Here is a 27,401-nt window from a genome sequence, read left to right as displayed (position 1 = left end):
TCCAAGAACTTTAAATAGGGTCAGTGAAGAGAGATTATACCTAGGCACATGACACTAAAATGATGAAAACCAAAGAAAATAAACTCCTAAAGGGAAATTGAGGCCAGGTGCGGTAGCTCACTCCTGTAATCCCAGCACTTTGGGAGGCCGAGGCGGGCAGATCATGAGGTCAGGAGTTCAAGACCAGCCTGGTCAACATGGTGAAACCTCGACTCTACTAAAAGTACAAAAATTAGCTGGGTGTGGTGTCACGTGTCTGTAATCCCAGCTACTCGGGAGGCTGAGGCAGGAGAATCGCTTGAACCCAGGAGGTGGAGGTTGCAGCTTGAACCCAGGAGGTGGAGGTTGCAGTAAGCAGAAATTGCACAATTGCATTCCAGCCTGGGCAACAGAGCAAGACTCTGTCTCAAAAATAAATAAATAAATAAAAAAGGGAAATTGATAAAACTTGTTACTAGTACACAAAAACTAAAGAAAATACTAAACAGTAGTGTTAGAAGAGAAGGAGGCCAAGCACAGTGGCTCATGCCTATAATCCAAGCACTTCAGGAGGCCAAGGCAGGAGGATTGTTTGAGGCCAGCAGTTTGAGATAAGCCTGGGAAACAGAGCAAGACCCCTGTCTCTGCTATAAAAGAGAGAGAGAGAGAAGGAAATTGGCCCTGATGAAAGGACTAAGATGCAGGAAGAAATGAAAAGCAACAAAAATGGTAAATAAGAAAGTAAATATAAAAGCATGTTGACTGTATTAAATAATAGTGTCTCTGGCAATTCATAAACTGATATAATTACAACACACACGAGTATATAAGTTGGAAGAGAATAAAAAGATGTTTTTTGTTTAAAAAGGGTCCTTGCATTATTCAGAAAGGGAATAAAAATCAAATAACATTTAATACTGATAGTCAAAGATGCATGTTGTAATCGCTCATGTAACCACCAATATTACAGTAAAGAAGCATATAATTTCCAAACCAACCGAAGAAAGCATGATAAACTCAATGAATCAGAAAGAAGGTGAAAATGGAGAGAAAAAAGAATACATCAGGCAGGACAAATAAAAATAAGAAATGTGTGCTTCACACTCAAATATACCAGTAGTAACTTTAAAAGTGGATCAAGAAAAATATTTTAATGAAAACCCAAAGACTGTGTCAGACTGAGTTTAAAAACTCAAAACTATATTGATAAGAAAGAAAGACCTAAAGTATGTAGATACTAGAAAACAGTGTGAAAAGCTGAAAGAGATATACATGGCAAAGAGTAACAAAAAGAAAGTTAGTGTGCCTGTATTAATATTAGACAAGGTAATATTGAATCAAAAAGCATGTCTCTCTATAAAAAGCATGAATTTCATTTGAAAAGTTCAACTCATTTGAAAAATAAAAATGTCTAAATGTATATAATCCTAATAGCATAAACTCAAATTATAGATTACAAAAATGGACAGAAACAAAGGAGACATAAATTCACAAACTTGGTAACATTCCTAATGTATTCTTTTTTCTCTCCATTTTTGCCTTTTTTCTGATTCATTGAGTTTATCACATTTATCATCAAGTATCATTGAGTATTTCATAAAACAGTCAAAAAATCAGGAAGTTACGTAAAATTTGAATGTCACTTTTAATGAACTAACCTAATGGACACGTATAAAACACTGCACACAACAGCTGTAGAACGCACAGTCTTTTCAAGTACTCACACCTGGGCACGGTGGCTCATGCCTGTAATCCCTACACTTTGGGAGGCCAAGGCGGGTGGATCAACTGAGGTCAGGAGTTGGAGACCAGCCTGGTCAGTATGATGAAACCTCGTCTCTCCTAAAAATATAAAACATTAGCTGGGCATGGTTGTGGGAGCCTGTAATCCCAGCTACTCAGGAGGCTGAGGCAAGAGAATCGCTTGAACATGGGAGGTGGAGGTTACAGTGAGCCAAGATCGCGCTACTGCACTCCAGCCTGGGCAACAAGAGCAAAACTCCACCTCAAAGAAAAAAAAAAAAAAAGCATATTCAACTTGTACTATGTATCAAAGATTGTGGGATATTGCTTGCTTTCAGGGAAATTAAAAGTCTACTTGAATATATTAAGGAATACTAAAAGGAGAAATTAATGAGCTAGGTACCTATCTCAAAAATTAGGAAACAGCAAATGAAACAAAGTAACAAAGAAGAGTATACTAAACACAGTAGCAGAAAAAAAAATAAAAATAACTAATTAAAAGACAAATCTAGGAAAAAAGGAAAAATTATATAATAACAGAAATAAAAAAGGGAACATCAGTACAAATCCTACATACATCAACAGGTTAAAAGTGTTATGTGCACAACTGAATGCCAATACATTTGAAAATTTAAGTAAAAAGGACAGATTAATAGAAAAATACAAGTTTCTAAAATTTAAGAGTAGAAAAAACCTGACATATTCTCAATAGTTCTTTAACATTCAGCAAATTGAAAGGTAATTTGAATCTTTCTGCAAAAAACACTTCAGATTCAGATGGTTTCCCCAGTAAATTTGCCAAAAATTTGAGGAAGAAATAATATTCACTTATATAAACTCTTCCAGTAGTGAGAACAAATACTTCTTAATTTATTTTATGAAGCTGGCATGGGCTTGATACTAAAACACAATAAACACATTAAAAAACACAAAAGTACAAGTCTATCTTACTTAGGCAAAAATCCTTAATGAAACAGTAGCATACGAATCCCAGAAATACATAAAAGATAATACATTAGGAAGATGAATATAGTTCAAGAATTCAAGATTGGTATAGCATTAGAAAAATCAATGTTATTAGACACGTTAACACAAAAAGAGAACAATCATATGATCAAGTCAACTGAAGCAGAATATGCATTTGATTCAACATCTATTCATGATACTTTCTCTTAGCAGACTAAGAATAAAAGAATCATTCATTTGTAAAGGCTATTCACCAATATTCTAATAAGATATCATATATAGTGGTACAAAGTTCAAATTTTTCCCTTTACATGTTGTACCAGGGAAAGAATGTCTGATATCACCATTTCTATTTAGGACTGTACTGGAGTCCTTGCCACTGCAATTAGGTAAGAAAAAAATAAAAGTATAATGACTAAAAAGGTAGAAATAATGCTATCATAATCCAAAAATAAAACGACTGTGTAGAGGATCTAAAACAATCTTAGAAACTTATTAGAATTAATACATGAGTGGCCAGGTGCAGTGGCTCACGCCTGTAATCCTAGCACTTTGGGAGGCCGAGGTGGGCGGATCATCTGAGGTCAGGAGTTCAAGACCAGCCTGGCCAATTTGGTGAGACCCCATCTCTACTAAAAATACATAAAAAAAAAAAAAAAGAAATTATCCAGGTGTGGTGGTGGGTGCCTGTAATCCCAGCTACTCAGGAGGCTGAGGTGGGAGAATTGCTTGAAACTGGGAGGCAGAGGTTGCAATGAGCCAAGATAGCACCATTGCACTCCAGCCTGGGCAACAGAGCGAGACTCTGTCAAAAAATAAAAATAATAATTAATACATGAGTTTAGCCAAGTTTCTGGATACAAGATCATCCACTATGTCTCCATAGACTGTATGAACATACATACACATGCATGTATACTATATTTACTACATGTAAACACATTGAACTCATAAACACACTATTTGTAATAAGCTAACAAAATCACTTTGCTAGGAATACAAAGTTATAAGATCTCAACAAAAGTGTATAAGATCTCAATAAAAGTGTATAAGATCTCAACACTGAAAACCATAAAGTATTATTGAGAGATTAAAGATGATGCAAACAAGAGAGAAATAGTGGGAACTGTGTACTGTGTTACACAGATCTGGGGTCAGTGCCTGCCTCCACCTGCTGCACTGTAAAAACTAATCATAAATCCAATATCTGGCATCCTATTAAAGATTATCAGGCATGCAAAGAAGCAAGAAAACCAGGCCCATAATAAAGAGAATAAGTATGTCAGCTTAACCTAACACAGAAGAGCCATGGATGTTAGAATTTGTAGAAAAGGACATTAAAGCAGTAATTATGCTGGCTTTCCAATAATCAAAAACTTCAGTAGGGACATGGAAGGTAAAAAAGAGACCCAAAATTGAACTTGTAGAGATGAAAGCCACAATATCTGACACAAAAAATAAACTGAATGAGATCAACAGCTGATTAGAGACTACAAAAGAAAAATATAGTGAACTTGAAAAATAGTAACCAAAACTATCCAAACTGAAATACTAAGAGAAAAAAGAATCAAAAGAGAGGATTGGTAAGTTGTAAAACAATTTCAAGAAGCCAATATTCTATTACTTAGAATCTCCAAAGAAGGGGAAGGGTATGAAGGAAAATTTGAGTAAATAATAACTGAAAAGTTTCCAAACTTAATGAAAACTATAAACCTACAGATCCAAGAATCTCAAACACCCAAATTATGAAGAAAATTACAAAGCACATCATGATCAATTTGCTTAAAACCAGTAATTAAAAAAAAAAAAACAACTTGAAAGCAGCTGTGTTATGTACAAAGGAACACAAGTAAGAATAAGAACAGATATTTCATTACAAACAATGCAAGCAAGACGACACTTGAGCAACATTTTTAAAGCCACAAAGTGTAAAATACGATCAACCTAGAATTCTGTACCATGTAAAGATATTTTTCAATTTTAAAAAAGGAGGGTGTAAAATAAAGATGTTTGCACATACACAAAAGCTGAAAAAAATCCACACCAGAAAAAAAATGGTAAAGGAAGCCATTCAGGCAAAAGGAAAATATCAGTTGGAAATATGGATCTACACAAAAGAATAAAGTGCACAGGAAAAGGCAACTGTGTTTGTTTGTTTGTTTTGTTATTTGACAGCAAGCTCACCATTAAGCTCTAGGTGACTTTAGTGCTCTTTTCATGAGCATGGGTAAGTATGTAAGACTTTTTCCTATTATCTCTGCAATATATAAGCAAAATGTATAATCAAAAATAATAACATTTGTTTACTACATATGATGATGATGACGACAGTACAAAGTCTGGAAGGAGAGAAATGGAAGGACTCCATTGCAAAGTTCTTTTACTATATGTGAACTGAAATAGTATCACTGAAAGGATAGATCAGGATGAATTAAAGATGTATCCAACAAACCTTGAAGTAACCTCTAATGAAGAGGTACTACTAATGAGAGAAAAAAGGAGGAGAAAAAGAAGAAAAGGGTCGCAAAGAGAAGATGGGAAAACAACTAGCAAGATGATAGGCTTAAATCTAATAATGGCATTAATCACATTAAATGCAGAAGCTTTACACATTTCAATTAAAAGGCAGAGACTCTTTAAAAAAATAAGCAAAACACTCAATTTCTTGCTGCTAAAAAAAATGCACTTTAAATACAAGATGCAAATATGTTATGTAAGATTATGCAGAAACTAGTCAAAAGAAAGCTAAAATGGCTATATTGCTATCAGACAAAGTAAGTTTCAAAGCAGAGAATATTGCCAGAGATTTTAAAAAGGGCCAAAATGCCCCTAAACAACAAAGCTTCAAAATAAATGAAGCAAAATTGATAGACCTGCAAAGAGAAATACACATATCTGCATTATGTTCAGAGGTTCAATAGCCCTTTCCAATAATTCCCAGAAAAAAAAAGGCATAAAATTAGCAAGAACACAGAAGACTTGAAAAACACCATCAGCCAGTGTTACCTGTTTGACATCTACAAAATACTCCACCTAAAAACAGCAGAATGCACATTATTCTCAAAAGCACATAGAGCATTTAGCAAGATAGACCAATATTTTAGGTCCTAAAACAAGTGTCAACAAGTTTACCATAACTCATATTATATAAAATACTTCCCATTTGTCTGGGTAATACTTTTTTTTGATTTGACCCCAAAAGGACAGGCAACAAAAACAAAAATCGACAAGTTTGGTAATATCAAACTTAAAAGCTGCACAGCAAAAGAACAATTAACAGTGTGCAGAGACAACCTGCGAATAGGGAGAAAATATCTGCGAGCCATATATTCATTATTGCAAGCTATTGTTGAATAATAATGGATTAATGTCCAAAGTATGCAAGGAGCTCAAACACCCAATAGCAAGAAAACAAAGAATCAAAGTAAAGAATGGGCAAGGGATCTGAATAAACAATTCTTAGAAGAAGACATACAAATGGCCCAAAGACTTATGAAAAAATACCCAACATCACTAATCATTAGGAAAATGCAAATTAGAACCACAATGAGATATGCTATCATACCTGTCAGAATGGCTATTATAAAAAAGATAAAAGATATCAAATGTTGGTGAGGATGTGGACAAAGGGAACACTCATACGCTGTTGATGGAAATGTAAATTAGTGCAGCCGTTACGGAAAACTATATGGAGGTTCCCCCAAAACTAAAAATAGAATTACCATATGAATCAACAATCTCACTTCTGGGTATTTATGCAAAAGATTTGAAATCAGTTTGCCAAAGAGATGTCTGCACTCCCATGTTCATTGAAGCATTATTCACAATAATGGAATCAACCCAAGTGTCCATCAACAGATGAATGAATAAAGAAAATGTGGTATATATACACAATGAAATACTATTTGGCTTTAAAAAGAAGGAAATTCTGTCATTTGCAACAACATGGATGGAATTAGACTACATTATGCTAAGTAAAATAAGCCAGGCACAGAGACAAATATTTCATATACTCACTTATGTGTGGAATCTAAAGCAACCAAACTGAGACGCAGAGAGTATTACTGGTAGAACTGTGGTTACAGAGGCTGGGAGTTGGGGGAGATGGGGAGATGATGGTCAAAGGGTACAACATCTCAGGTAGACCACACCATTTTGACTACTGTAGTCTTGTAGTAAACTTTGGAGTTAAGATATGTGAATCTTCCAACTTTATTCTTCTCTTTCAAGGTTGTTTTTGCTATGTGGGGAACCTTGTAATTCTACATAAATTTGAGGATTGCCTTTTTTATTTCTGCAAAAATTCATTATGGTTTTGACAGAGATCACATTGTAACAGTAGATTGCTTTAAGTAGTATGGCATCCTAACAATATGAAATTTTCCTATCCACGAACATAGGATGTCTTTTCATTTATTTAAGTCTTTTAAAATTTTTTCAGCTACATTTTATAGTTTTCAGTATATAAGTCTTTCACCTCCTTGCTGAAATTTCTTCCAGGTATTTTATTATTCTAGATGCTGTTTTCTCTAATTGTTTATTTTATTTTATTTTGTGATTTTTGTTGTCAACTAATCACTTATAATTGTATAAATTTATGGGGTACAAAGTAATGGTATGATTTGTGAATACAATATAGAATAACTAAATTAAGCTAGTTAACATATCTATCACTCCAAGTACCTGAAGATTTTGTGGTAAGAACGTTTGAAATTTACCCTCTAGGTAATTTTGAAATGTACAATATTCCATTGCTAACTATATTCACCACACTGTACAACAGAACTCAAAAAAATGTATATTTATTCCTCCTGTCTACCTGAGATTTTGCTCCCTTTGACCCTCATCTATCTTCCTATCTCCCCCATTCCCCAGCCTCTGTAACCAGAGTTCTACTCTCTGCTTCTGAGTATGGTTGCTTTGGATTCCACATGTAAGTGAGTACATGAGATATTTGTCTTTCTGTGCCTGGCTTATTTTACTTAACATAATGTTGTCTAACTCCATCCATGTTGTTGCAAATGACAGAATTTCCTTCTTTTTAAAGCTGAATAGTATTTCATTGGGTGTGTATACCACATTTTCTTTATTCATCTGTTGATGGACACTTAGGTTGATTCCCTGAGATTCCCTGAGGAACACAGGAAAAGGCACCCCTAACTGCACCCCCAAACAAGTCACTCTTAAGGGCAGGGCTGTAATTTTTGCTCCATTTTTCAGGACTTCTTGTGTTTAGTTCCATAAAAGACTTGAGTCAAGTTCCCAAGAATATGGCTGCACAGAAGTGTACATTGCCCCCCATCCGTGGCTAGCATAAAGGGCTGAAGTTTATATATATATATGTTAAAGACAGGGTCTCTGTCACCCAGGCTGGAGTGCACTGCCGTGATCAGAGCTCACTGTAACGTTGACCTCCTAGGCTCTAGGGATCCTCCCACCCTAGCCTCCCAAATAGCTATGACTACAGATGTACACCACCACACTCAGCTAATTTTCTGTTCTTGTAGAAACAAGATTTAAAAATGCTGTAGAGATAGGAGTCTTGCCATGTTGCTTAGGCTGGTCTCAAACTCCTGGCCTCAAGCAATCCTCCTGCCTTTGCCTTCCAACGTGCAGAGATGACAGGTGTGAACCACTGTGCATTCATGGGCTGCAGTTTTTTATTTTGTTCGTTTTGTTTTTGTTTGTTTGTTTTTTTAGATGGAGTCTCGCTCTGTCACCAGGCGGGAATGCAGTGGCATGATCTCGGCTCGCTGCAACCTCCGCCTCCTGGGTTCAAGAGATTCTCCTGCCTCAGCTTCCCGAGTAGCTGGGACAGCAGGCGCGTGCCACCACGCCCAGCTAATGTGTTTGTATTTTTAGCAGGATGGGGTTTCACCGTGTTGGCCAGGATGGTCTTGATTTCTTGACCTTGTGATCCGCCCACCTTGACCTCAAAAGTGCTGGGATTACAGGCCTGAGCCACCGGGCTGCAGTTTTAAAGGGAACTGACAGCAGTTGTCGTAAGTGGTTACTACTGCAGGAGGGCGTGAACTCCAGCTTTTGGAATTCACAGATTTAGGTCTGTGTGTTCTTTTTTCTTACACACGTAGGTAAGACAGCCTTAGGTATCTGGGTCAGACAGAAAATGGAAAATCATTGGCTAAGTTGGTCAAGGCGATCTCAGAGGCAAAGTCATCCCGGCCCTGAGAGACCCAAGGTCCAACATAAAAGTGGGATCCCTCGTTTCTCACACTCTGAGTACTTGCCTTCTAGCAGACCTGCCTTTTTCATGTATATTTGGCCCTGTAACCTGCAAATATTTACAGAAGTGGAAAAATCTTCCTAAAGATAATTCAGAATTACAACAGCCATTATGTAAAACATTCCAGATGAACAAAACTATTTATTGAAGAAGTGCACCTGAGTCCTGGGCTCCGCAAACTGGGCAGAAGGAATGGGATTCTTATTGGCATTCAGGATCCTCGAAGAGACAACAGGATTCCAAAATAGCCTTTTATAAAGATTCACTACAAAAAGCTAATGAAAAGCTAAAAATGCAAGAGATTCCCCATACCCTATCCTACTTTATCTGAATATTCATGATCTACTCCTGAATATTCATAGGCTAACACTCTGTCTGAATTGCCTTTTTCCTTTGAAATAGCAGTTAAACAGTTTCCTTATAAGAACTACCCAAAAATTCAGGAGATAATCCCCAACGGACTTACACTCCCTAGACAGAAATAGAGCCAGGGCCATAGTTCAAACACTTCCTAAACCTAGGAAAGACCTTTGAAAGTTTTCTAAATAATTCAAGGTCTTAATTGTGACATACGACCTCTGGATACCTGACTGCTGCCAACTAATACACGTGTTGGTGGGACCTGGGGAGGCCCAAAAACGAATGAAAGAGGCACACTGATATTTTCTGAGAATGAGAAGAACCTGAGAAGCCTCACTGGACTGCTTATGGGCCAGGCAGTGCTGAAACAGCACGAATGAGCTTTTGAGAACCATTCCCAGTGTTTCAGCTCCATGGTAACCAACAAGCTAGAATGGTTTGGGGACTGCCCTGGAGCACTTTCTAATAGGTGACCCCTAAACAACAGTTTCCAAAACATTGTTGCCACTTGTGCAAACAACCAGGACACTAGAAAAGGGCCGTCTCAAAGATTCCCAAGAAAGCCCCTAAGAGCAGTCTGCCCAGCCTCTGAAAACGGCCTCCATGTTCACCACCAGGACAAATGGGCCTCTGAGGGAAGCACCAGGAGGCTTCTACCTAATATTCTTTGCCCATTCATTAGCAGGCTCTACGCCCTAAGTCAATAATCTAATTAAGAAACAAAGCTGAAAAGTCCACCTCTGGAACTAAACCTGTCTTTAAAATACAATTTTCTGACATTCAGTTAGCTAATTTTGAAACTCTTTGTAAAAGAAATTTACATCTATAAAGGAAACCTCCATTTGTAAGGGTGTCTCCTTCTCTGTACTTAAACCACTAGAAACTTTTACTTTGGGAAAGACATCGGCTCAACCTTTACATGACAAACCTTACCTTTCTTTAATGTACATTTCCTGCCCATCTTGCCTTAACTGGGCCTTTATCCCTTCTTTGTTTTGGCAAATGATAGTATCTAGATCTAAGTTCCGTTCATTGTTTTCCTTGTTTCGTTTGGGAGCCATCCCTTTGAGAGTGCAAATTGAGGGTTGCCTAGCTAGCAATTGTTGAGGACAGTGGAACAGGGAAGCAGAAGACTGACAGTCAAAGGAAGGAGAGAACCCTGGCAAATGAAGACTCTTGTCAGATCTGCTTCTATTTGTGTGTCTGTCTATATGTCTGTATGTGTTCTATGTATGTGATATTTCCCTGCCAAAATATGTGAGAGCTCTGATTAACTGGCTTAAAGAAAAGTGAGTGCTGGCCGGGCACGGTGGCTCACGCCTGTAATCCCAGCACTTTGGGAGGCCAAGGTGGGTGGATCACGAGGTCAGGAGATCGAGACCATCCTGGCTAACACGGTGAAACCCTGTCTCTACTAAAAATACAAAAATTAGCTGGGCTTGGTGGTAGGCGCCTGTAGTCCCAGCTACTTGGGAGGCTGAGGCAGGAGAATGACATGAACACAGGAGGCAGAGCTTGCAGTGAGCCAAGATCGTGCCACTGCACTCCAGCCTGGGCAATAGAGTGAGCCTCCGTCTCAAAAAAAAAAAAAAAAAAAAGAAAGAAAGAAAAAAAAGAAAAGTGAATGCTTAAATCAAACATTCTATCAGAAAGAAACAACAACTCAAATGACTTTTGATTCACACTACCTGGGTAAATCTTTGGGAAACAAAACTGGTTTAATATTGCTGGTTTAATGAAAACAGTTGTGTCTTGGCGACAGCAAAATACCCGTGTATTTAACTTCAGGGTTTTTGCTTAGGTGCTGACTAACATTTGCATATTGTAAAAATGGTTCACAGGGAAAACTTGAGATGATGGCTAGTTTAGTTCAATATCTCATAAAATTTTCATGAACAGCTCAAATATAACTGTTAAAATGAGTAAATTAGGTACATTCAAACAGCTATAAATATTTATAAATGAATTCTTCATAGTTTAAAAAATCTTTTTGGTAACTTAAAACCTTAAAGTGAAATTAAGTAATAGATACTCATTAAATGTTTAGGTCATTTCTTGATAAGTCAAAATACTAAGCATTCATCATTAAGCATAAGTTAAAAGTTTATATACTTTGACATCTTATTTTTATATGGTAGAGAGTAGATAAATATATCTGGGTCTGTTAGTAAACATAAAACAATTGTTCTGTGATGAAGTTACATGTTTCCAGTAATTATAAAATGTAAATTCATAAAATGTTGGTATGTGACAAATAAAAATTGCATATTTCCTAGGTTTTCACAAATCATAAAGGTTAAAATTCAGGTTAAAATTCTAATTAATGTATCTAATTAGAACTACTAGAGAAAAGGAAAACAATTTTGTATGCAAAATGTACAAAGAAAGTAAGATGTGTTTTTGGTGAGAAAAATCTTGAGAAGATAGGAGGATGTATTTTATGTTTAAAAAAAAGCAATTCTATCTAATTCAAAGGTTATTCAGAGATTTTTTTATCAAAATACAGATTTAAGAAGGAAATAGAAAAAAGGCAGAAAGGAGCAGTAAATAGGAGAGATGTGAAAAATGGTATAACTATAAGGATTTATTTTTGGTAAAAAGATTAAAAAGTTGAAAAAAGAGTAATTTATTTCTTTTGCATGACAGATAACTTTGTGTGGTGAAGATTGTTAGATATGAGTTCTAAATTTCTTTTCAGAGTTAGTATGTCAGTATGTTCAATTCTTTGCCTTCTACTTTTAAACTTAACATCCTCGTAAAGCAACCTTTTTCGATTACCTACACCACCCTAACTCATTCCAATTACCTGCTACCTGCTCCGCCCCCACCCCATCATTCTCTTTCAATTAGCCAATCGGAATTAGCTTAGCCTGTGCGGTCTAACCCTAGCCAATAGGGGAACGACACAGCAGCAGGGGCCCCGTGTGTCAGGGATAAGAACCCCTTCCCCTCCCTTGTCAAAATGTGCGCTCGCCATTGTTCCATCTGTAAGGGCACACCCTTCTATACAGAAGTAACTTGCCTTGCTGAGAATTAAAAGGAAAATTTTATTTTCGAGTGCTATTTATTTTGCAGCACCGAAACTTTATATATAACAAAATGATAAAGGGAAAAGGCAAGTAAATTTTTATCCTCAGGTAGAAGGCATAGGACAAAATGGAAGGTTTAAGCAAGATGTAGGTTTGTGCAAGATTAATCTCATGAAAAGAATTTTATGTGTGATCAGATTGACTAAAATTAGAAAATTTAAGTTTTTAAAAAACTGAGCATTAATATGAAAAGTACACTGACGGGAGGGAGGAGTTTGAGCCTCTGTGTTAGAACAAGGTTTTCTTGGAGCATTCCTCTGCCCTTAATAGAAAACTGTGGGCCGGGTGTGGTGGCTCAGGCCTGTAATCCTAGCACTTCTGGAGGCCGAAGCGGTGGATTGCTTGAGACCAAGAGTTCGAGATCAGCCTGGACAATATGGTGAGTTCCTGTGTCTACAAAAAGTTTTCAAGAAAATTAGCCGAGCGTGGTGGCACATGCCTGTAGTCCCATCTATTCAGGAGGCTGAGGAGGAGAATCGCTTGAACCTGGGAGGTGGAGGTGGCAGTCAGCCAAGATCACACTACTGTACTCCAGCCTGGGTAACAGAGTAAAACCCTCTCTCAAAAAAAAAAAAAAAAAAAAGTGAAATGTTTTTCTTTACCTTTTAGGTAACTGGCCTAGGAAACTGATTCTATGTTTAATCAAGATAATTTCTTGTGCTTTGTGTCTTTGAAATCTGACACTTTGGTTTTATTTCATAAGATCTATGTTCCTATCTGATCATGTAATTTTTTTGTTGTTGTTTGAAATGGAGTCTTGCTCTGTCACCAGGCTGGAGTACAGTGGTGCGATCTCAGCTTACTGCAACCTCTACCTCCCGGGTTCAAGCAATTCGCCTGCCTCAGCCTCCTGAGTAGCTATGTAATTTAAACCTTGGATATTTGACAAACTTTTCAAAAAACTTTTGACCCAAATTAACTTTAGGACATTCCAGAAAGCCCTGGAACTTCTAAAAGGAACTGTAAAAGAAAGCGACTAAGCCAACATGGGCTTATCGAATATTTTAAATTATATGGGAAGCACTTTCAAAATATGGAATGATGTTTAGCCTTCGAGTTAGTTATATGGATGTGTTATTAATAGATGTTCCAAAATCATATAAAGTTCCTAGAAATCTATGTCTTCGTATAAATGCTATCAGTCATAATTTTGGTTCACGAATAACCAAATTTCTTTGTCAACTGCATTGCCATGGCCATTTTAAGCCTTGGTGTTCACAGTAATTGCTTTATTCAGATGCCTTTCTGGAAGCTTCTTGCAAGCACTGACAGTCTTAAAGTGTTATGTCTTCAGGGCAGTTCATGAAAAGAACGGAAGAATGAAAAAACTCTGACAAGTATATAATTTCTAATAATTTTGAGTTCATAGCATTGGGCTGAATTTCCAAAACTAGAATGAAGAAACTGATGGGTTTGTACTAAGCAAGATCACAGCAGGAATTAATTACATGAGGCTGGGCACGGTGGCTCACGCATGTAATGTGAGCATTTTGGGAGACTGAGGCAGGAGGATGGCTTGAACACGGGAGCTTGAGGCTGCAGTGAGCTATGATCATGACATTGCACTCCAGCCTGGTGACTGAAACATACATACATATATACCTATATACATGCACACATACATACATAACACATGTGCCTACCATGTGTTTCAGTCATTCCACCTCTGGATTTATCTAAGAGATGTGACTAAGAGAATGAAAGACTATGTCTTTGCAAAGACTTTTATATGAATTTCCATAGCATATTTGTTTATCACAACCAAAAACTGTAAACAACCCAAATGTCTATCAACAGATGAATGAATCCAAAAGATACATAGTTGAGTTATACTATATATCTCAACCAAATACTACTCGCAATAAAGAGAAAGAAACTATGAATACCTACAACTTGGACACATCTCAAAATATTTACACTGAGAGAAAAAGGTCAGACAAAAAAAAAAAAGGACACACTGTATTATTCCATTTCTACCTCTTAAAAATTCGAAATAATCCACAGTGCCTGAAAGAAGATCAGTGGTTGTCTGGGGCCGCTCTCGGTACCAATTTACTGTATGAGTCTGTTCTCACACTGCTAATCAAGACACACCCAGCCGGGCGTGGTGGCTCATGCCTGTAATCCCAGCACTTTGGGAGGCCAAGACGGCGGATCACGAGGTCAGGAGATCGAGACCATCCTGGCTAACACAGTGAAACCCCGTCTCTACTAAAAATACAAAAAATTAGCCTGGCGTGGTGGCGGGCGCCTGTAGTCCCAGCTACTCGGGAGGCTGAGGCAGGAGAATGGCGTGAACCTGGGAGGCGGAGCTTGCAGTGAGCTGAGATCGCGCCACTGCACTCCAGCCTGGGCAACAGAGCGAGACTCCGCCTCAAAAAAAAAAAAAGACATACCCGAGACTGGGTAATTTATAAAGGAAAGAGGGTTAATTGACTCACAGTTACCACACAGAGTCCCCACAGGGGCAGCTCCTAGTGGAGCTATGAGAAGAGGGCCGAGGTCCTCCAGACCCCAGAATGGTAGATCCAACGAGAGCTTGCGCTAAGCGCCTGGAAAAGCCACAGACACTCAAGGCCAGCTGTGAAAGCAGCCAGGAGTGGGGCTGTACCCTGCAAAGCCACAAGGGTGGAGCTATCCAAGGCCGTGGTAGCCCACCTCTTGCATCAGTGTGACCTAGATGTGAGACATGGAGTCAAAGGAGGTCGTTTGGGAGCTTTAAGATTTAATGACTGCCCTGTGGATTTTGGACTTGCATGGGGCCTGTAGCCCCTTTGTTTTAGCCAACCTCTCCAAATGGCCGTATTTACCCAATATCTGTACCCCTATTGTATCTAGGAGGTAACTAGTTTGCTTTTGATTTTATAGTCTCATAGGCAGAAGGGACTTGCTTCGTCTCGAATGAGACTTTGGACTTGGAGTTTTGGGTTAATGCTGGAATGAATTGAGACTTTGGGGGACTGTTGGAAAGGCATGGCTGTGTTTTGAAATGTGAGGACATGAGATGTGGGTGGGGTGGAATGATACGGTTTGGCTGTGTCTCCACCAAAGTCTCATCTTGAATTGTAGCTCCCATAGTCCCCACATGTTGTGGGAGGGATCCAGTGGGGAGTAAATGACTCAGGTGTCGGTTTCCCTCATGCTGTTCTCGTGACAGTGAGTTCTCACGAGATCTGATGGTTTTATAAGGGCCTTTTCCCCCTTTTGCTTGGTACTTCTCCTTCCTGTCACCATGTAAAGAATGACGTGTTTACTTCCCCTTCAGCCACGATTGTAAGTTTCAAGAGGCCTCCCCAGCCATGCCAAACTATGAGTCAATTAAACCTCTTTCCTTTCTTAATCACCCAGTCTTGGGTATGTTTTTATTAGCAGTCTGACAGTGGACTAATACAGGAATGCACTGGCACAATCATGGCTCACTGCAGCCTCGATCTTCTGGGCTCAAGCAATCTTTCTGCCTCAGCCTCCCGAGTAGGTGGGACTACAGGAATGCACCACCACGCCCAGCAAATTCAAAAGGAAAATGTTTGTAGAGACGGTGTCTCACTGTGTTGCCAAGGCTGGTCTCAAACTCCTGGGCTCACGTGATCTTCCCGTCTTGGCCTCCCAAAGTGCTAGAATTACAGGCGTGAGTCACTGCGCCCGAGCCTATTTATTTATTATTTTAGAGACAGGGTCTCACTCTACGGTGTGGGCTAGTGTGTAATGGCACAATTGTAGCTCACTGCAAACCAGAACTCTCAGGCTCCAGGGATCCTCCAGCCTCAGCCTCCTAACCAGCTATGATTTGGCATGTGGCACCATGCCCAGCTAATTTGTAAATTTTCTGTAGAGACAAGGTCTTGCTACGTTGCCCAGGCTGGTCTTCAACTCCTGTCCTCAAGTGATCCTCCCACCTCGGCCTCCCAAAGATTTGGGATTAAAGGCATGAGCCTGGCCAAATTATACATTTTAAATATGTGCGGTTTATTTTACGTCAGTCAGACCTCAATAAGGCTGTTTAAAAAATGAAAGAATGGCTAAAGTTTTCAACTGATAATTAACTAACGATGCTTTTTTTCAAGTGGCACACATTTTCCCAAACTTTTGATTTTCTGAAAGACTCTTACTGAGCAGCTAAAAACAACCAGTTAATGAACTGCCTGTCTTTAAGAAACTACTGTCATCTGACTTATCCAAGGCTATTTTCAACTTAGGGAAAGCGAAGCTTATTTTTGTAAGATAATAATTGCTCCTCCACCTGCACTCAATTCATTCTCGAGCAAAATTAACGTGCTGAGAATAAGGGTGTTATTTTACATCCCTAAATTGCATGCCCATGGAATTCTTGAAATAAATTATTTTCAGTGGGACTGGGCATCCTTTTAATTCTAGATCACTAATTTAACATCCGCTCATCTGTTTGTCTTGAATATCAGCAACCAGTGAGTCCGACTCATCCCAGACGACAGCAGATGGCCAGGCTCCTCCCCCTGCATCCAGACTCACTTCCTCCTGGTGAAGCTGGCTCTCCAGCATCCCTTCCAGCACTGGGCTCCCAGAAGGACGCCTCTGAGGCTTCCATGCACATGATTGTTAATTTTATGTGTCAACTTGAGTGGGCCACAGGGTGCCCAGGTTAAACATTGTTTCTGTGAATGTCTGTTCTCGCTCATTATTTGGGAAAGCTGGAGGAACACAGGCTGCAGGTTAATGAAGACCAGGACACAGCAAGACACTGATTCTGCAGCACCTGCTGTAAAATGATTCACTCCAGGAAGCACAGGATCAGTGCAAATAAGTGCTGTTAATAATTAACTACTTTGCAGATGAAAGCTGGCCAGCTATAAGCTCCTCCCCTGTGGATCAATCAATAGGCAATGGGAAAAAAGCATCCCTAAAATTATATCTATAGGAGAACACTGTTTATTTTATTCAGAGCTTTTCAGAAGTACACTGTTTGTAAAAGATAACCTCTCTGTGTCTTCTTTTAAGTGCCCTAATTAATGAAGTATGAAAATATCAACTATGTCAGGAGAGCAAGATCACAGAAGCTGATTATCCCACTTGCATCCAAAACCAAGGACAATTAGAGAAGAATATGCCTAATTATGTCCAGGTGACACCCATGCAACACAGGGCTTCTCAGTCTCCAGTGGGTACATCAATCCTCCAGGATCTTGTCAAAATGCAGATCCTTGTCTCAGTAGATCTGGGTGGGGCCTGGGACTCTGCATTTCTTAGAGGCAAGGGGGGAGGCTGTTATTCCACTGACCCGACAAAGACTTACGAAAACCAGGAATCCTGGGCAAAGAGCTTTCCAACCTAAGATGCATGGTGCAGCATGGGCTTCCAGGACTCAGGATGTTCCCTGCTGCAGGTGGCAGGTTTGAGTCCCCCAAAATGTATATGTTAAAACTTAGCCCTTAAAATGTATGTGTTTGAGTCCCCCATGGATATGTTAACCTAGTCCTTAATTTGATAGTATTTGAAGGTGGGTCCTTGGGAGGTGATTAGGGCATGAGGGTGGGGCCTCATGAGTGGGATTAGTGCCCTTCTAATAAGAGACACTCGGCCGGGCGCGGTGGCTCAAGCCTGTAATCCCAGCACTTTGGGAGGCCGAGCTGGGCGAATCACGAGGTCAGGAGATCGAGACCATCCTGGCTAACCTGGTGAAACCTCGTCTCTACTAAAAAATACAAAAAAAAACTAGCCGGGCGAGGTGGCGGGCGCCTGTAGTCCCGCTACTCGGGAGGCTGAGGCAGGAGAATGGCGTAAACCCAGGAGGCGGCGCTTGCAGTGAGCTGAGATCTGGCCACTGCACTCCAGCCTGGGCGACAGAGCGAGACTCCGTCTCAAAAAAAAAAGAAAAAAAAAAAAAAAAAAAAGAGACACTCACTCGAAGCTCTGCCTCTCTCTCCGCCATGTGAGGACACAGAGAGAAGGGGGCTGTCTGCAGGTCAGGGAAGAGGGCCTTTGTCAGATGCCAGATCTACTGGCGCCTCAATCTTGTACTCCCAGCTTCCAGAACTGTCAGAAATAAATGTCTATTATTTATAAATGACCCAGTCTGTGGTCATTTCATTACAGTATTAGGAACAGACCAAGGTATTCCCTTTCCAACAATCTGAGCTATCCTTCACTTCTTCCCATCACCTGAAATACAAAGGGTTATCACTCAGCCTATGATGCTAGAAACCGCAGAGGCTCCACCTTTGGGTGTAGGAGTGCCATAAGCTGAACACTCCAGCCTGCTAACGGCAGAGGGTAATTCTGGCTTCTATTATTGGGCCCGGGAAATGAGTACCATTGGGGCACTGAGACTGCAGGGAAAGGTAGGGAAATGCACTTCACTCTATTAAACCTCCCGGCGGAAGCGTCTGCCTGCTAAATGCTAGTGAGGAGGCAGGACACACACCAAACAGCATCAGGGCTTGCTTCTAGATGATTTTCTCCTCGAAGCCCAGACTTTAAACAACCCTGATGTTTGAGGTCAAGGGTCTCTGGGGAGCACCAGCAGCCCTGCAGAGCCCTCGTGATGAAGTCAGCACAGCACACGGGGGGTGTTGTGTCTGGCTGGCACGGCCTGGCGGCTTCGTGGAGAGACTATGTTTAACAGCCACTAGCATAGTAATCCAATATTCTCCACTCCTCTGTAGAATACCTGCCAATAACGACAACATGTGATCAAATAATTCCCTTTCAGCATCAGAACTTTCCATTAGAAACACGTCTACCTGCCCCTGCCGCTGGTATCTCAGAAGCCCCCAGAACATTTGGCACCTGCCCCTGCCGCTGGTATCTCAGAAGCCCCCCAGAACGTTCAGCACCTGCCCCTGCCGCTGGTATCTCAGAAGCCCCCAGAACGTTCGGCACCTGCCCCTGCCGCTGGTATCTCAGAAGCCTCCAGAACGTTCGGCGCCTGCCCCTGCTGCTGGTATCTCAGAAGCCTCCAGAACGTTCGGCGCCTGCCCCTGCCGCTGGTATCTCAGAAGCCTCCAGAACGTTCGGCGCCTGCCCCTGCCCTGGTATCTCAGAAGCCCCCCAGAACGTTCGGCGTGTCCAACTTGCTGTGGTTTTCTGGCACCAAGAAAGCTCAGGTTAAAGTCAGAGACTCAGCGTTGAACACCCACATTCCAGAATTCTGCCTGTGTAGAGCCTCTGATGATGTCACATCCCTCACTGCGGCTCTACAGCTGTCCCGCTCTTATGTGCAGGTGGGCAGGTCACTCCTGAAGTCCTGGGCAAGGAAGAGATCACTGAGACGCAGCTTCCTCCTTCCCAGAGCTCAGGCTGGAAGCTCCTGGCCCTGGACCGCCAATTCTCATCTAACACCCAAACTCTCCAGCCTCACCTTAATTCTTCCAGCTCTGCGGATTAGACAGAGGTATTGTATTCATGATCAGGTTCTTCTCACAGAAACACAAGCCCTTTTCTCTACAACTTCACTCCTGGTGCCGGCCTCGCCTTTCCTCCAGGAGCCCGCCTTTCAATGACAGCAGCAGCAGGGCAGTGCCGAGGACGGCCACCCTTTTGAGCACTCACCACCTGCCAGGTGCAGTGCAAAGGGCAGGCTAGAAGGACCTCTGACATTCCCATTTTGCAGATGTATTAGTCTGTTTTCACATTGCTAATAAAGACATACCCGAAACTGGGAACAAAAAGAGGTTTAATTGGACTTACAGTTCCCCACAGCTGGGAGGTCTCAGAATCACGGCACAAGGTGAAAGGCACTTCTTACATGGCAACGGCAAGAGAAAAATGAGGAAGAAGCAAAACTGGAAACCCCTAATAAACCCATCAGGTCTAGTGAGACTTATTCACTGTCACGAGAATAGCACAGGAAAGACTGGCCCCCCTGATTCAATTACCTCTCCCTGGGTCCCTCCCACAACATGTGAGGATTCTGGGAGATACAATTCAAGTTGAGATTTGGGTGGGGACAAACTGTATCAGCAGATATTGAAACTGAGGCCCAGAGAGGTCAAATGATGTTCCTGGATTACAAGCTAGTGAATGCAGGAGGCAGACCCCAAAGATCACTCTCCATGCCACACTGTAGCCTGCCTGTATAATCAAGTGCCTCCCTGTGCTGTAGCCAAGCCCTCAGACCCAACATCCTCAAGCCCCCAAATGCTCCACCAGCGTCTCCCTCCCCAGGCCCAGCCCAGCGGCCCACACCCCTCCTGAAACAGGGCTTCCCTCTGAGCCCGGAGAAGAAGTGAGGAGGGCAGGAAGCTCCACCAGCCTCTACTGTAATTGGATCTTCCTCCTGGCAGTTCTCGGTGACAAGAAAGGGCCATGAGGTACTCACACGCACTGAGGAACCACGTGTTCAAACACTGCCTCCAGGCCCCAACCCAGCCGCTTCCATTGCAGCACCCCAAGCTCAGCGTCTGTGCCGCCTGCAAGCGCTCCTTGGGCCTCAGCAAAACGTCCTAGAACACAGCCAGGTGCCATGGGACTAGAGCTGCAGCTTGAGAAGGTGCCAGTCCCAAAAAACTCCTGAAAAACACTCTAATTGGGGTTTTGTCAATACTATAAACTAGTGGAACCCTTTCTAAAAACAAAAAACAAAACAACTTTAGTGGGTCCCACATAACTGAGTACATGGACATGCACTGGCAGACACAGACACATACACACACTTTGCCCTGCTTGGTTTCTTAGCATCAGCAGTTTCAAGAGGGCTGCTACATAGCACATTACAGTCAGATGTGTGGGCAGCAATCAAATTCCCTTCTGCCTGTTCTGGTCTAGAGAGCCATTCCTTAACTTTACCATGGTGTTCAAAGGCGACACCCACCACTGCAGGCTTTTCAGCCTGAGAGTGCCGAGGTTAGAACTGCAATTTTGGCGCATCATTCTGGCAGGTGCTGCAGCAGAACGTAGGGTTTCCTGCAGAGGGGAGATGGGTGGACACGCTGTGGCACCCCTGAGAAAGTGAAGGAGGTGATCCTCCCTCCTCACCTGCCCAAGTCGCTGGGTTTTTTTTTTTGTTTTTTGGTAGCAATAGGGTCTCAATTTGTTGCCCAGGCTGGTCTCAAACTCCTGGGTTTATGTGGCCCTCCCAGCTTGGCCTCGCAAAGTGCTGGGATTCCAGGTGTGAATCACCATGCCTGGTAGAGCCCTCTTTTCACTACTGGTGTGAAACAAGTCTGGATTACTTTTATAATGTTAAACAAGCAGGGAACAGGGAGAACACTACGTATTGCTTCCAGTGGAAAATTATATCTTCCTTGAAGGAAATGCTAAGAACTTTTAAAGAAGATTTTAGTTAAGGGTTAAAAGGTTTTCCCTCACTATTTCTTTTCTTTTTTTTTTTTTTTTGAGACGGAGTCTCGCTCTGTCACCCAGGCTGGAGTGCGGTGACCGTATCTCCGCTCACTGCAAGCTCCGCCTCCCGGGTTCACGCCATTCTCCTGCCTCAGCCTCCTGAGTAGCTGGGACTACAGGCGCCGCCACCACGCCCGGCTAGTTTTTGTATTTTTTAGTAGAGACGGGGTTTCACCGTGTTAGCCAGGAGGGTCTCGATCTCCTGACCTCGTGATCCCCCGTCTCGGCCTCCCAAAGTGCTGGGATTACAGGCGTGAGCCACAGCGCCCGGCCTTCCCTCACTATTTCTAAAGGAAATGTTTAGTAGAGTTTCTGTCCTGACATTGCTTATTAATGCCTTGACTCTCACACGCACGTGCATGCACACACACTCCGATGCTGAACACTCCTATCAGATTTTTGAAGTCTGCCCCGTAGTAAAATCCTCATTCCTTTTGATCCACTGTGGTCCACAGAGCTTTTACTTTTACATGCATATAGGCTGGGCGCAGTGGCTCCGGCCTGTAATCCCAGCACTTTGGGAGGCTGAGGCGGATGGATCACAAGGTCAGGAGTTCAAGACCACCCTGGCCAACATGGTGAAACCTCGTCTCTACTAAAAATACAAAAAAAAAAATAGCTGGGGGTGGTGGCAGGTGCCTGTAATCCCAGCTACTCAGGAGGCTGAGGCAGAGAATTGCTTGAACCCAGGAGGCAGAGGTTGCAGTGAGCCGAGATGGCGCCACTGCACTCCAGCCTGCGTGACAAAGCAAGACTCTGTCTCAAAAAAAAAAAAAAAAAAAAGGACATGCATATACTAACCATAACCATCAGCTTCCTTGAAGGCTGCAGCCAGCCAGCCGGGGAAGTGGCCATCCTGCCCCGGTGCCTCAGCCTTCAGCTAACTTTCTGGAGCTGCAGTTTCTAGCTGTAGGTTCATCACGAGAAAACATTTTCCTCTTCCTGATAGTGGAGAGAACTGAGATGCAGTGAAATGGATTGATCTGAGGTGATCAGCATGGTGACGCCACCATCCAGGAATCGGGGTTACTTTCACTCTGAACCTGCACTGCGAGCGGTCGAATTCTACCCTCCCCAGATTCATGTGTTCAAATCCTAACCCTGGATACCTCAGACTGTGCCCTGATTTGAAGACAGTTTTTACAGAGGTAATAAGGGTTAAATGAGGTGACTAAGGTGGGCCCTGATCCAACAGGACTGGTATCCTTAAAGAAGAGATCAGAACACAGACATACACAGAGAGACGACCACCTGCAAGCCCAGGACAGAGGCCTCAAGTAAACCAACCCTGTCGGCACCTTGATCTCAGACTTCCAGACTCCAGAACTGTGAGAAAATAAATTTCTGTGGTTTAAGCTGCCCAATCCACGGCACTTTGTTATGGCAGCCCAAGCCAACTATGAGGTACGCATTTAAAACACGACCTGGGCGAGGTGGAGAGGGGCCCCACCCATGTTTTCAGCCGTCCCTGCCTGTGGATTTCAGCCAGGACACCCCCCAGGGCTTAAAGCTGAGACTTCGTTTGGTGTCCGCATTTGGACTCCTGCAGACTAAAACCTCAAGCGAGCAGAGATGACCCCAAATTGCTGGGTGGGTCCCAAGGACACAGAGTCATCACGGGGTGGTCCCTTCCTCCTTGCCCAGACACAAAGTCTACCTTTCTTTCTGGTTCCTCAGGGGATTTCCATGCTGGGGTGGAAAGGTGAGTTCCCGAGTGCCAGACCCAGCAGGAACGGCTGGTGTTCCTGGCTGCAGTGATTTAGGGTCACGGGACCATGTGTTCTCTGGGGACTGGAACACCAGCCTGACTGTCACGGCTCAGGGACACGTCTTGACCTGTGCACCAAGCTGCCACCACTACAGGCCTGTGTCCTTATTGGATGAGAGGCAGATCCCCTAATGTGACCTACAGGAACCAGGGACTTAAGAATTCCCTTCCCCCAACACGTGCAGGCCAGCGAGTGCAGGTGGGCAGCCAAACACTGCATTTACAGCATACATTTTCAAAACCTTCCAGCCCATCAAATCGACCCACGCGTGCCAGTGCCTGGGATGTCAGAAATGCCGCATGCCGCATGTCTGGAGCACCCACCACTAATACTAACAGCAGGAGTTCAATTCGGAGGTGCAGAAATATTCTCGGCCACCTGTGATTCCTTCCCGACTGGACCGCAGCTGCAATCGGCCCAGCCCAGCCCAATCAGCCTCAGCAGTGACAGCAGTGGTGATGCTGCTCTGCGGAGATGGCCCTGAGGGGCTTCATAGCCAGGCCCTGTGCCCCAGCTGTCGGCCGCGAACCTGGCCCACCACTCACTTGGGCCCCAGCCGGCCAAGGGGCTGACTCCCTCTGAGTCTCAGTGGCTCCTTTGCTAAATGGGAGTAATAACAGCACCTTCTCAGAGCTGCCAAGAGAACTAAAGGAACGAAGGCCTGACACACTCGAGTGCCCAGTGTCAGCTGGCACTGTTACCCAGCCAGGAGAAGGGAGTAGTGGGGGTTGTCACTCTCACCAGAGGGTTGCAAAGGAAAATAATAAATCTCAGGACCCCCAAACTTAGGCCCAGAGGTGGAGTCAGGCAACACACTGCTCCAGATGAGCGGCTGTCACTGGCATTACGCATCATCCAACGCCCCAGGGACAGGAAAGAGGCATTTCTGCAGGGCTGCCTGCAGGGCAAACCCACCTGACAGCAACACCTCCAGCCTGCCCTGAAGGTGACTGCATGGCAGATGTGCCTGTGTGTGTGTGCTGAGCTAGGACATCTGGGCGTGGCCAACCCAGAGATTTGTTCCTCGTCTGTGATAAGCATCTGAGCCCCCACCTGTCCTGTGGAACTCGGGCCGCACAGGGGGTTGAGGCCCTGAATTTCGGGTTAAATGAAGGCTTCCAGGTGGAGGTCGCTCAGGTGAGGGTGTCAAGTGAAAATGCTGTAGAAAGTGCATGCTGTGATAAGCGGTAGTGGTTTTCCTGTTCAGCCTGTCACCACCGGACTCTCTCCCGTCTGTGTAAGCCCCTAATCAAACCCCGTGTCACACTTCCTGGCTCTGGGTCTCTCCTTCCGCCTCTTAGACCTGTGCCTTCCCCACTGAGGTTAACAGGGGTGCAGCACAACATGCCCCACAAGATCACACATGAGGACACTGTTTGCTGGCCACCCATAAACAAACACGTGCCAGTCATAACATGAAGAGCCCGGCACGGCAGCTCACGCCGGTCATCTCAGCACTTTGAGAGGCTAACACAGGAGGATTGCTTGAGCCCAGGAGTTCAAGACAAACTGAACAACATAGTGAGACCCTCCTATCTCTATAAAAAATAAAAAGAAAAAACGTTAGGTCTGCGATCTCAGTCTAGCTGCTAAAACTAAAGTCTGTTGGATTCCACATTAGTAATGTCCACTACAAGCTTATCTTCCCAGGTACAGAACAAAGACAAAACTCCTTTCTCCACCCACCCAGAGATGTCCGCATAATTGATTCTGTGCTCTCTGTTTCTCTTCACACATTCACTTTGTCTGATGGAAAAATGTGGATTTACTGAACACCAACTGAAGTCTAAAGGAAAGTGACCATTCCCTGGCTGCCTGCCTTGCCCCTCTTCCTGCGTGCCTCCTCCTGCTTTAAGGAAATGTATGAATACCACACCTCTTGAAAACCCCCCTAATTTTTTTTTTTTGACACAGAGTCTTACTCTGTCACACAGGCTGGAGTGCAGTGGCATGATCTCGGCTCACTGCAACCACCTCTGCCTCCTGGATTTAAGCGATTCTCCTGCCACAGCCTCCTGAGGAGCTGGAATTACAGGCGCCCACCACCACGCCCGGCTAATTTTTGTATTTTAGTACAGACGGGGTTTCGCCATGTTGGCCAGGCTGGTCTCGAATTCCTGATCTCAGGTGATCCACCTGCCTCGGCCTCCCAAAGTGCCAGGATGACAGGTGTGAGCCACCACGCCTGGCCTAAAAATCTCTCCAGAAAACAGCCACAGGTGTCTGTGGTTCCTATTTTACCGGGACACATCCTAAAGCTGGCTTAACAAACCTCAGTTGATTGACACTTCTGCCTCAGTCACTCATTTCAGTCGTCAGGGATTACTGGCTTTCTGAACACTGACTCAGAGCCACCCCAATTCCAGGTTCTGGGCTGGGGCTGAATCTCTGGTCCACAGGTGACTTGCAGAAAAGGTAGGGCTCTCTCCTCCCAAAGTCCCCCACCCACCCACCAGGCCCTGACGGCTCTGATGCTTGCAACAGTCTGATCTCAGCTTCAGAACCTGACTTTGCACCCGAAACCTTTCCATGCCCACTTTTAGCCTTAAAACAACACTCAAAATCCCTGAGGGTGGTTTCCGTGGCCTGTGCAGGCTTGCTGGGCCGAGGTGGAGCTGTCAACCTCAGAGTCTGTCCTCGCAGAATTTCCTGCCTGGTGGCCAAGGCTCCAGAATGCTTGATAAAGGCCGGATGAGCAAACCAGCTATTTGAAGTTTTGTCCAAAACAAACCTAGATCCATAGTGCTTTGAAGTTGGCCTTCTTTACCACACCAATGAAAGGGCTTGTTTCTCGCCAAGGGCTGGTGCCAGTACGGCAAAGGTCAGTTGTGACAGGTGAGTGGAACGACCCTGAAGCTCTGGCCCAATTCCTAACCTTGAATCCCCCGGCATGCACCCAACCCCCCCACTCCAGAACGCCAGGGAAGACGGCTCACCACCAGCAATGACACCCACATTACTTGTCCTTTTACAGTTTTGGGGGGTGGGGAACATAAGGCATTCGGACAGACACACTACTGAAAAGGGCTTTGTAAAAACTGACAAACTAAAGAAGTTTGCCTTAGGCCTGATCTCAGCTTGTTTAAAAGTCTCATTGGGGTTCCTGAAGTCATTTCCTTGGCACACGGATTATTCATTAGCAATGGTGAAAAAGCCTTGAATTAATTTCAACATTAAACGCAACTGAGATGTCAGGAAGGCCAGTTGCATCCACATCCCAGGAGGTAATGGTGTCTTCTGAAGTCGAGTTCTTGCTTTCTTTAAAGGTCGATTCCCTTTTAAGTTCTGGTTTACGTGACTATATGAAACCGCAAATGTGCCCATGAATCTCTGCTGCTGTGGACGCGTGAAACTCTGAGGAAGCCCTGACACCACAGTGAACCAAGATACAGCCTTCCACTGGAGGAGCACACGCAAACCGAAAGCGCGGCGTAGGCTGAACGAGCGGAGCCGGCTCCTACCATTTCACAACATGAGGGTAACTCACACGTCTGCGGGGGCCAGGGGCTGCCGACGGGTCTTGTGTTGTGCTCTGTGGACGCAAGGACGTTCCCTCTTGTTGTAAGCCGTGCTCGTAAGACAAGCAGAAGGGAAATGACACACAGCACAGGGCCTCCACCAAGGGAAGAAGGCTCCAGAGTCCAGTCAGCAGAGGTGGACCACATGGGCACCCCTCACCTAATGCATGGGCTCACAGCAGGTCCTCAACAGCGAGACTGGAAACTCCAGATTCCCCCGGGGAGCACTCTCTTCAGAGCAATCCACTTCTACAACACTCTATCTCAGCCCGGGAGGGAACGTTTATCCTCTCCTACATTTAGAGATAATACAAAGTGATAACCTAATAAAGCAAAATCACTTCATTTTGCTTTCTTCTTTGCACACTCTTGCACTTACTTGCACACTCACTTGCAAGAATGTTTGCACTCACACCTG

General features: G+C 43.3%; 1 protein-coding gene across 2 annotated transcripts in view; it reads right to left on the bottom strand.

The window, feature by feature from the left end:
* ATP10A (ATPase phospholipid transporting 10A (putative)) overlaps nucleotides 1-27,401 on the bottom strand; it is a 184,258-nt gene that overhangs the window by 64,188 nt on the left and 92,669 nt on the right. The window lies entirely within an intron of this gene.

This window comes from Chlorocebus sabaeus, chromosome 26 (genome assembly GCF_047675955.1).
Source record: "Chlorocebus sabaeus isolate Y175 chromosome 26, mChlSab1.0.hap1, whole genome shotgun sequence".
Lineage (NCBI taxonomy): Eukaryota > Metazoa > Chordata > Mammalia > Primates > Cercopithecidae > Chlorocebus > Chlorocebus sabaeus.
The sequence above is the reverse complement of the archived record's forward strand: the minus strand, read 5'-3'. Positions and strand labels throughout refer to the sequence as shown.